Source organism: Phalaenopsis equestris, unplaced genomic scaffold (genome assembly GCF_001263595.1).
Source record: "Phalaenopsis equestris unplaced genomic scaffold, ASM126359v1 Scaffold001220, whole genome shotgun sequence".
Classification (NCBI taxonomy): domain Eukaryota; kingdom Viridiplantae; phylum Streptophyta; class Magnoliopsida; order Asparagales; family Orchidaceae; genus Phalaenopsis; species Phalaenopsis equestris.
In genome coordinates this window covers 130,428-143,010 of record NW_018165659.1, presented here as the reverse complement: position 1 = coordinate 143,010, position 12,583 = coordinate 130,428, and positions in this window count along the sequence as shown.

Genomic DNA, 12,583 nt, shown 5'->3' with positions numbered 1-12,583 from the left:
AGAAGTGTCAAATTGTAAAGATTGAGAGATGTATCAAGTTTAGAGGTCAAGTTTTCTAATGTGTCAAGTTCTGATATAAAATCAAATGTTTTTTAAGGTCATGGTTATTTAAATATCATGGGGGATGTTAAAGTTTATTAGAGCGACACCCGTTGGGAACCCACAGTTCTCTGGTTATGGTATTACTATTAGCTTTTGAACTTACTTAGCTTAAACTGGTTATCAAACCCATTTAAATAGGGGAGATCTCATTAGTAACCATGGGTTACCTCCTCTGAGGGACTCCCATAAATTCAAAAGGACGTCAAAAGGACGTTTTAAGATTCAAAAGGACGTTTTAAGTTTAGTGAAATTTCAAAGTATTTATGGTTACCTTTGAAACAATATGTTTTAGGTTTTGAAAATGTTGATTAATTTCTTAGAAAAAAGTTGTTTTGATTTTGCAAGTGAAGTAAAGAACTCACCCAAGCAGTTTATAATATTTATAGAAAGTAAAATGATAGAAATTAAGTAACATTATAAAAGCGTACCTGTCATCTTCTCGACATTCTTGTTGAAATGGTAGTCTTTTGCATCATGTGTATAATCTTAATGAAATTTAAATAAATTACAAGAGTAGATGAAGGTGTGTCTAACACACTCCAAACTATGATTTATTGAGACTCAAAAGATCTTAATGGATGATTTTAAAACAAAATATAGCAAGTTCAATTTGTCCTTCAAAATATTCATTAGATTATAAAGTGTTCGGGGAATGAAATTGAATTGCTTTAAAGGTCCCTTGAAATATTTGAGTTCATTTTGAACTTATTATATTTCTTTACTAATCATCCCAGGTCAAATTAAAATTACCCCACTACTCAGTAAACTTTGATATTTTAATTGTCCCAAGGACAAGGTACCCAATTAATCAGTTGATATTTCACTTAAAAGTTATGTAGGTGAATGCCCCTAAGGCAAGTTTCAGTCTTTAAAGAACTTTGTACCCAACACTAAAGCTTGTCTTGTAGTGCTAATCATAAACCATGTTATCCTCTAATTCCCATCAAATGAATTAAATATCAAGCCTAGATCACTACCAATCCCTTAAATAAATCTAATGGGAAAATGATTAACAAAGGTTAGAATTTTAATTTAGGAGATATGGATTCTGATTAAAAAAAGTCATATCATCATTAATTGTGGAATTAATCATAAGTGAAACATCATCTCCCTTGTCTAATCCCATCACTTGGAAAACTATTTGATTTTGATTAACTTCCAAATCCGATAATTTAGAAAATTCATAATTTTATTCTTATTAATGAAAAGGTGGCAAGTTGGTTTCTACCTTTTACTCATTATGTTTCAATCATCCAAACATATTCATTAAGATAAAAATTCTCCATTCTTTCCCTTTGGTTAATCTTAAATTTTGATTAAGGAACCGAAAAGCCTAAAACGACCACTTTACCCTTAAAGCTCTTCACCTCATAACTTATGAAGCATAATTCAAGTGACTTAAGAGATTTTAGAATACCCTGTCCATATAGTATTTAAAACATCAGAGGAGGAAAATGTGATTTTTTAAATTTTTATTTAATTTAAATAATTATTTTTACTTTCTTAAGTATTTTATCCAAAAATTCAATGTTTCTTAAAAGATCAACTTTAGTGCTTAAACTTAATTAAGTAATTCTTAAATTTTTACAGTGGGTTATAATGATTTTTACACATAATGTCTAATTGATTTTTTTCAATTTTTGATTAATATTTAATTTAAATAAGTTAATACAAGATATACACATTTAATTAATTTTAGAAATTCACTAAATTATTTAAACCCTCATAATATTTTTCCTAAGCTTCTCTGACCACAAAAACCTACTAAAATTTGTCCCATAATTTTTTAAGTAGTAATTCAATTTATATATCTAAATGAAGCCAAAAATAGTCATCTTAGCTTGAAAATTCAGGTTAGAAACACATAGATGTCCTTCGAGTTTGGAAAAATTAGAGAACATAGCCTCTATCATGAGGAACAACTCTCAAGATTTTAAGCCATGGTGTGCAATGCTCAGCCATAATGAATTTAAATACCATAAAGAATATTTAATTAATTAAAAATCAAAGATTTGTCAATTAATTTTAATTTTTAGTCCTCATTATTCTTCTCTGTTCACTAAGCAAGAGTCTATTTTTATTTTATTTTTATAATTCTTCTAACAAAAGATATGAATTTTTTAAGTTCTCGCATTTCAATATATCCAAAAAATCCATATTTTTCAATTTCAACACGCAGCGCCGCCTCAACCTCGGTAGCTCCGAATTCTCCATGCGACACTCCACTATTCGATTCTACCAACCACGTAGCCACCTCGACAGCCTGCATTTTTGCTCCATCTGCTCATCCAATATGATCTCAACCATCCATGAAAAAAACATGTGATTGGGTGACATCCATTCATCATCCCTAAGTGATCTAACCCTTAAGCCATCCACACTAAAATCTAAAGATCTTAAGCTAGACTCAACCAAATAACTTCGGGTATGTTCCTACACCTTAATCTACTCAAGAAAAACATATATGTATATCATATACCGTATGAAATACAGTAAATACGTATGGAGAATCAAATGAAGCTCAGTTTAGGTTTGAGGCTCAATACCTTTGTCTGAGAAGGAAACCCTCAATTAGATGGATTCAACAGCTTTCATGGGGCCAACAAATCTCCAGATGAAGTTCTAGGCCTTGGTGAATTATCTAGGTATTATTTCGATCAAAGTGGATTTCAGGTGTGATCAAAGTCTATGCTAGAGGCTCTCTGTGATGGGGCTTTTATGGGGAATCAAATCCTCTCACTCAAAGGATGGTGTATGCACATTTAATTAGAGTTTGGTGGAATGTGGAGATGTGGGAAAATATGTCATGGATTTTCCTAATTTTTGAACTCAAAATTGAGCTCCCATAAAAGAATTTAGAAGGGGAAAATGGTGGGCTTGAGCCTAGGAGTTCTTGGAAAGTGTCTAGAAGCAATTGGGCAGAGTCTCCCCTACAAAATTGGCTTGCCTTATGTTTTGGCCATTGGAGAGTGGTTTAAATAAAATGGCTTAGGGTGGTTGTCAGGGCCAATTAATGGGTGCAAAATAATGCTTATGTGGAGTAATTAAAAGTGCTAAAGCCAATTGAAATTGACTAGTTGACATGGGTGATTTTGGTTTTGGATAGAGGCATGAGACTCTTGTTTTTGGTGTTTTTTAGTGACTACGGTGGCTGGCCAGAGTAGGGGAGGTTGTCAGGCCGCCACGTGAGCCAGGGGAGGTTTAATTATGCTTAACTCCTAATGGTATGACAAGATGGCAAGTATATTTTGATTTAGGACTAAAAAGGGATAAAATCACTTAAATCAAGGTACCATTGGCCCATGGCTCCCATAGAGTGGGCTAGGTGAGTCTAGCCTGGTCATTAGCATCTTGAAGGTACTAGGGTGCAGAAGGTGGCTGTAGAGGCTTTGGTTTGGTCAATTTGGCATGTCTTGGTCAATTTTTGTGCATGGGTTCAATTTGGGTCAAATTGGCTTGAAGTTGGGCTTGGGTTGGGCTAGGCATGAAATTGGACTCAAATTATTGATTAATATGACATATATGACTCTCACAAAGGGTTTATAAAAGATTTGGAGTGATTTTGAATTGATATGGAGGTTCAATTTGAAGGAATTTGGGCATTTGATCAATTTGGGGATATTGGGTTAGACTTGGGTTTAGGCTAGGCTAGAGTGGGGATAAGTACAAATTGAGGGTTCAAAATGGTCCAGGGGGATGTTATGAAGAGTTCTTAACATTAATTGGGTGTCAATTTTAGGATTTGGGCATTCAATTTGGTGACATTTGGAGACATGGCTAAATTGGGGCAAAATTAGGGATTTTGGACTAAGTTGATTTTAAGTAAAGTTAACGCTTGAACAAGCCCAATTGAAGGTTCAATTTGATAAGGAGGAGTATTTTGAAAAATTTATGATGCAAAATTGGAGCAATTGGATACATTTGGAGGTTCAATTGAGAGAGATTTTGGTTTTGGGTCAAATTAGGGCTTTTTGATTTAGGTTGGAACTGAATTAAAATGTGGGTCAATTGGGATAGGATTTGGTTTCAATCAGACTTGGACATGAATAATTTGATTTTAAAATTGAAATTGGAGAAATTTGGGATCAAATTGGTGGACAATGTGGGTGAATTGGGGTAATTGGGCCTCTAAAGGCAATTTGGGGCTTTTAGTTAAAATAGGCCAAATTGGTCAAATTAGGCTCAATTGAAGGGTCCAAATTGGTTTTGGGGACAATTAAAATGATTTTGAAGGTTTTTGGATAGCTTGGGCCATCAAGAGTATTTCGATAATTTTGGCAAAATGATATTTTGGTAATTTTGATAATTTTAGCAGGTTTTGGGCAATTTGGGTGGTTTCAAATAGTTTGAAATGATTTTTGAAGAAATTTGGCTATTTTTGATGAAATAGAGATTTTTTGTCAAACTTAGGGTTTGAGGCTGTTTTGGTAAATTTGGTAGATTTGGGAGCAAAAAGCTAAGTTAGGTATTATGGTGAAATTGAGGTGCCAACCACCTATTGAGGTGCCAACCACGAGGTGCCAACCACCTTATTTGAGCCATGGACTAATGGAATCTCCATTTGGGTCCTATATGTACTGGTCTTATCTAAACTGGGTCTAGGGGACCATCTACATGAGTCTCTCAAAAGATCAAGGGATCAAAGTCAATCAAATTTGGGTTTAAGATTGTGAGTGGGGTGTAATGTGCAAGTGTGTGAGTGAGAGCAACCAAGACCATAACACCAGAGGGTTGAAATTAAGGCCAAGCAATCCTATGGGAACTCTCCTTGAGCTCCCCTATAGTGGTCCCACCTACTAAGTGCTAGAGGTTAGGACAAGTACATGGATGTTCAATTTGAGCGAAGAAGAGTTTAGAATTTCTAATTGTGAGAGTTCCTTTTCTAGTTTTCTAGGTATAGTCAACAGAAAAGTCATTTGGCTATACCTTAGACTACTAAAAAGGAAAAACTAGATCTCAACCAAAAGTGAGGTCAACAGTTAGTTTCTAAAATATTTCCAAGAATTTTGAGATTTTTTATCCAATTTTTGCTATCTCAATCTTTAATGAAATGAAGGTGGTGATTTTTCTACAGAAACTTTCATTGGTTTAATAGGATATTCTGAATCATGAGGAATATCTTCCTCAAAATTTTCAATTTCCAACCCTTCTTTCTCAACTTTAATATCTTTTTGAACTTTTGTCTCCACTTCTCTTTCACTTCTTAGTTGTATAGCTTTAATTTTCTCTTTATTCTCAACATTACTAGGAAGAGTTCCTTGAGGCCTTTTGCTAAGTGCAGCAGCAATATGTCCCAATTGATTCTTAATGTTTTTAAGTGTCGCTCCTTAACTTTGTAATTGATTCCCCATTTGTAATACCAATTCTTCTAGAGTCAATTTCTTCTCCTTAAATTATGAATTTCTATTAAAGATAGGAGGATAATAAATTCCACAGTTAGTATTTCCTAGATTGTTTACATTCTCAAAGTGTTCTCTTGATTGTTCCTCCATTAGAGTTATTATTATTCCAACTTAAATTAGGGTGATTTTTCCAACCATGACTGTAATAGTTAGAATAGGGATTATTAGGTTGATTATTTATTGCATTCAAAGTTTCATATGATGATTAAGAATCTATCATTTGTCTTAATGAGTTTTCCTCAACCACAGGAGGTGTTTGAGATAAATTCATTCCAAATTGATTCAACTTCTTTGATATTGCAACAACTTTTGAAGCTAAAAAAGAAATTACACCAGAGTCATGAACAATGACTACTCTTTTTAGATTTACCCTTTCAAAGGGCCAATTGAAAATTTTTAGTAAAAATCTCTTTAATTAATAAATATGCTTCATTGAATGGTTTTCTTCATTGAATGGTTTTGATTCATTGAATGGTTTTGATATTAATGATCCACCACCACCAGCATCAATAATAGATCTAAGAGATCTCACTAATCCATTATAATATGTTTGAATTATCAACCAATCTGGTAAAACATGGTGTGGACACTTCCTTAGGAGATCCTTAAATCATTCCCAAGATTCATATATTGATTCCCATTCAAACTAACAAAAAGAAGTAGTATTGTTTCTAAGCTTATAAGTTTTTTATGGTGAAAAATATTTAGCAAAAAATTTATGATATAATTCTCCCCATGTTCTGATATAGCCAGGTGCTAATAAGTTTAACCACATCTTAGCTTTGTCCCTTAATGAGAAACAAAAAATTCTAAGTTAGACAGTGTCATTCGACACTCAGTCATAATTAAATGTAGCACATAATTCTCAAAAATTAACAAGATGCAAATTAGGATCTTCAGATGGTTTTCCCCCAAACTGAATATTTTATCTCATTTGGACAATAATAGGTTTATGCTCAAATGAATTAGCAGCTATAGAAGAAGTTTGTATAGTCAAGTGAATTTCATCTATAGTAGGATTAGCATAGTCTCTTAAAGGTCTCTGTACATGTTGATGTTCATTTTCATTACTTTGATTATTTTTTTTTTCATTTTGTTTAGTTTTTTTGGTTTTCCAATTTTCTTATAGTTTTCTCTAATTCCAAATCATAAGGTACTAATCCTTCAAATCCTAATCTTTGAATACACAAATAAAATTAAAAATTATAAAAATAAGCACTCTCATAAGAATGTGTGTGTGTGTGTGTGTGTGTGTGCATATACATATATATAAAATCATGCTGGCAGTATATTTTGCTCTGCTAGGTTTTTGCCCCTAGCCATGGCGACTGACCTTTTTTGCTCCTCTGGTGGCCTTTCCATTGTCGTTCCTGTTCTTTCATAGTCATTTTGTTGCTTCTTGGAGGTTGGGCAAACTAGTTGCAATGTTCTACTAATTTTGGAGTTTCCTGGGCTACTTGACTTTTCAAATTTGTGGCTGGTTACTGCTCCATTGATGTTTGCATCATTGTTCACTAATTTTGCACTTTACTAAGGAAGCCACACTAACTCAAGCTGACCCAAAATTTATTGGTAAGTCTTCATTTGCTTAAGTTGTTGACATTGGTGCTTCTAGGCTGAGGATAGACTGTTGTTTACGCTGGTCTATCATGATTCTTTTGGGAGCTTTAAAGATAGTCCTTTACTTAAAACAGAATGCAAGAAAAGTAGAAAGCTTGCTATCAACTTCAAATAAGCTAAGGTTAATGAACTCAATAAGAAGTGTAAATTCACTCTTATAGAAAAATTTCTTTTGGGACATCCTAAAATTGAGACAATTTGAAAAGCCTTTGATGCTTTGAAACTATTGGGTTCCTAGATAGTTGGATTGTATGATGTTAGGCATGTGATGATTCAACTTGATAAAGAAGAATATTATGCTAATATTTTCTCCAAAAAAATTATCTACATTAAAGATCAACCAATAAAAGTCCTTAAGTGGACACCTGATTTTGACCCTTCACAGGAACCTCCAATTATTCCAATTTGGTTCAAGCTCCTTGGATTGAAACTATAGTACTTCAATCATAAAGTTCTCTTTGTGATAGGTGCACTTCTAGGGAGACCAATGAAACTTGATATTTCCACCTTTCTAGATCATAGTTGCATGCATTTTAGTTGAAAGAGATATAATTCTTCTCCCATTGAGGAGGTTTGGTTAGATACAAAACACAATGAGTATTGGCAACCCATTATCACTAAACAAAGGCCTTATTATTGTATCCATTGAAAAATGTTTGGGCATTTTGATGAGAAATTCTATAGATTACACTCCCAGCTTAAACTAGGTGGAGCAACGAAAGGCCTTGCAATAAGATTTGTTGTTAAAGACACTGAATCCTCAACTTCTTCTGGTACTTTTGTGCCATAAAAAACTGTACCAATTCTAATATGCTTACCCAAGAATTCTGAAATAGATAGAACTTACCATGCCACATTGATCTCCTCTCCCTTAGACCTTGATCCAACTGGACCTTCTGGGGTTGAGGTTCAACTTGTTGGTATGCTACTGAGCCTGGAAATTTGATTGGTGTCTCAAATATTAATTATGTTGAATCTCCCAAAGCTTCACCCAGAGAGATAGATTATCAAGCTACAACTCAAGGACATGAATCATGTGTCACTCCTGTTGTAGAATTTGAAGATAGTCCTCACAATTGTACTAATCTTGTTCCAGCAGCACTAGGCTCTTTGGAAGCTGATTTCCCTATGAATCATTTGACTTATGTGCTTACTAATGATTGTCAAGTAAAGAAGTGTAGCAAGAAGAAGAAGGGATGGTTAGAACTAAAGCATCTAATGGATGACAATCAGAATTCATTTGGTGGAAACACCACAATCTTATATTCTGAACCCTATCCCAGAACTAAAGGGAAGGAGAAAGCCCTCTCCCAATGATAAAATTTTGATGCTAGAATATAAGGAGACACACTCATCCTCCCTTAAAAGACTACTTCATCTCATTAAATCACACAAGGTATGGTGCTTTACTCTTTTAGAGCCCATGGTCACTAAACACCCTCAAAATATACTCAAATAATTCTTTAAATTTACTCATTTTGCTAACATGAATAATAAATCTGGTTCTTTGTCAGATTAGAGATGCAGTGGTTTGTAATACACAACCATCCCCAATTTGTTCATCTGCAGTTTTCTATTAGTGCGCAACAAGGTTTGGCTACCTTCATATATGCTAGTTGTAATGCTACTCAACAACAGACACTTTAGCAGGATCTACTTTAGTTGAGTCAGTCTGTTAACTCCTTCTAGATTCTAGGAGAAGAATTTAATTACATTACTTCACATACTGAAAAAAGTGGTGGAAGACCACCTTTGGCTTCTTCCTGACTAAATTCACTGAGTTTATCACTGATGCAGCTCTTTTTTATTAGGGTTTTCAGGTCCTATTTTTTACTTAGAGAAGAGGTACCCTATAGGAAAGGCTTGACAGAATGTTGGGAAACTCTTAGTGGCTCCAAACCTTCCCCTATACTAATCTTTCTCACCTAGTTATGACAGGTTCTGATCATAGGCCACTACTCTGTACAATAAATAACTCTCACCTTAATGATTAATTCTCTTTCTAGTTTCAAAATATGAGGACCCTTCACCCTGAATTCCTCAATGAAATTGACAAGGTTCGAGCTACTGATCATGCTGTCAATCCTAGGGTCAATCTTTGGAAACTTCAAGAAAAAGTGGCTTCACATCTTAGAGGCTAGAACTGGGAGAAATTTGGCAATGTCTAGAACAACATAAAAGCTGTTGAAGGGAAGTATTCAAGTTGGAAGCAGGTTTTCAATTGGGTTTAACTTTTGAAGCTGAGCTAAGGTGAGTGGTCGACTAGTGACCAAAGGAAAATATGTTGAGATTTTCATACCCATTTTACACTATTTTTGATGATATTACACTTTAAAGAAAGGTATATTTGATGTTTTTTTGCAGGAATGATGAATTAGGGTCATTGGAGCAAAAAGATGCAAAAAGGAGAAAAATTGGAGCGAAAACGACCAAAATGTGAAGATTTGAACGAGGGCGCCGATGGTGAGCCCAACGGCGCCGACGGTGAGAATTTCCCAAGACTTCAGATTTAATAATTTTGTAGCCCTGCCGACGGCGCCCTTGAGGCCGCCAATGGTGAGATCGGTGGTTAATTTCTAAGGTGCATTGAATGTGGACGATTTTTTGAGGGATGCTTAAGCAACTCTTGGGAAAACTCATCAACAACTTTAAAAGAAGATATTGGCCAAAAATTGAAGAGGTCCTGGAGGTTAGAGAGGATCCAGTAGTGTGTAGAGACTCTAATTGTGAGGAATTCTTTGAGAGATTATAAAAGTGGAGGGAAAGTGAGAGATTTCTTCCTCCTTGCCGCTTTGAAGAGGAATTCTGTATGTTCTAAAGAAAGGAAGAGATTCAGAGGAACTTCGTGGAGTTTACTTGGGGGAGGAATTAGAGATAAGTGTTATTTACTAGTTGTAGTTTGTATGACTTCACTTTTATATATGAATTCTGAGTTTTGTTGTGTCTTCCACAAGAGTTATGAGTAGTTTTCTCTATCTTTCTCCTTGTCTTGAGATTTATGAAATGGTGATTTGAATTGGTTGCGCCATGAAAATGTTAAAGAAGTTGTGATGATATTTTTACTTCAATCTGGCCAATTGATTTGTTAAAATATTTTGAGTTTTACAACTAAAGTGAAGATTACATCCAAGATTCAGAGAGGTCAAAGCCCTTGGATGTTGGTGCAAATAAATAGGGAAATCAAGCGTAGAATTGGAGATTTTAGAGTGACAGACTATAATCCCCAATTCAGTCCTATCGTTTGGGTGCTGAAGTGTAGATGTTAGCCCTCAGGCGCGAGGGAGCTCCGATGTGAGAGCTGATATCCTACTAGCCTAGCCACAAATTCTGTAAATAAGCATAGGATTAGTCAATGTTCTTTATGCCTGGACCAAATGGTAAAGAATAAGTATGCTTCTATTTGGCATAATACAATTTGAACTAATTCACTTTATCCATTCACTATAATTTCTTGACAAGGAGAAGGATGCTTTCTTATAAATTGAATGTCACATTAAAAACTTTGTTAGTATAATTAGTTCTTTAAGAGTTATTAAATTTACATATTTATGTCAATTGCCTATTAGTGACATATAAGCAATTTGAATAATATTGTTGTGATTAAGTAGTGATTTTCTAAAATCTTAGTTTGTAGCTTCTAATATTACTCCTTGTGGGATCAAAATCTAAGAATCCATTAGAGCCCAATATTACTTGAGCGATACATATACTTGCTTTGATAAGTGTGACTTTACCATTACTGAATATTATATATATATATATCTTTATCAAATTTATAACAGCTATTAATTTTCTTGTGTCGTTGTTGAGAAATTAAATCTTCTAGTAGAAGGTCTTCTAGCTGCGGTATTAAATACTTGTATTTATAAGCATATATAAAGTCGCTATCAAGGTTTTGGCACCGTTGCCGAGGAGTAAACAAGAATCATAATTAGAGTAATAGACAAATTAGGACTATTAGAAAATTTTTAGTAGAATTGCAACTTATTTTCATATTTAGTTAACTATTTTTTAGTGTACTGATTTCAAATTGTATGCGTAAATTTGGACGTGAAAATCTTATACCCTATGATTCAGAATTAGAACGCACTGTTAGAAAAATTAGAAAACTGAGAAGAGAACCTAGAAATTCTGATACAATGGAAAACAACGTGACAGTCAAGGAATAGAAAATGAACACCAACCTAGACCCCTATGAGATTATGCATGCAAATCCTACAATGAAATTCACTTATCTTTCCAAAATCCTGATGTAGCTGCTAATTCATTTGAGCTTAAACTTGTTATTACCCAAATGGTACAAAACAATCAATTCGGAGGTACACCAAATAAAGATCCTAATTTACACCTCGCTAGTTTCTTAGAACTGTGTGCTACCTTTAAATATGACAGAGTTTCCAACAATGTTGTTAGACTTAGACTTTTTCCATTTTCACTTAGAGATAAGGCTAAGATGTGGTTAAATTCGTTAAGACCTAGATCTATTAGAACTTGGGAAGAAATTTCACATAAATTTCTATCCAAATATTTCCCTCCATCCAAAACTGCTAAACATAGAAATGACATAACACCGTTCTGTTGGAGCTCCGAAGTGAGAGCTGATATCCTCCTAGCCTAGCCACAAATTCTCAATGTTCTTTATGCCTGGACCAAATGGTAAAGAATAAGTATGCTTCTATTTGGCATAATACAATTTGAACTAATTCACTTTATCCATTCACTATAATTTCTTGACAAGGAGAAGGATGCTTTCTTATAAATTGAATGTCACATTAAAAACTTTGTTAGTATAATTAGTTCTTTAAGAGTTATTAAATTTACATATTTATGTCAATTGCCTATTAGTGACATATAAGCAATTTGAATAATATTGTTGTGATTAAGTAGTGATTTTCTAAAATCTTAGTTTGTAGCTTCTAATATTACTCCTTGTGGGATCAAAATCTAAGAATCCATTAGAGCCCAATATTACTTGAGCGATACATATACTTGCTTTGATAAGTGTGACTTTACCATTACTGAATATTATATATATATATATCTTTATCAAATTTATAACAGCTATTAATTTTCTTGTGTCGTTGTTGAGAAATTAAATCTTCTAGTAGAAGTATTAAATACTTGTATTTATAAGCATATATAAAGTCGCTATCAAGGTTTTGGCACCGTTGCCGAGGAGTAAACAAGAATCATAATTAGAGTAATAGACAAATTAGGACTATTAGAAAATTTTTAGTAGAATTGCAACTTATTTTCATATTTAGTTAACTATTTTTTAGTGTACTGATTTCAAATTGTATGCGTAAATTTGGACGTGAAAATCTTATACCCTATGATTCAGAATTAGAACGCACTGTTAGAAAAATTAGAAAACTGAGAAGAGAACCTAGAAATTCTGATACAATGGAAAACAACGTGACAGTCAAGGAATAGAAAATGAACACCAACCTAGACCCCTA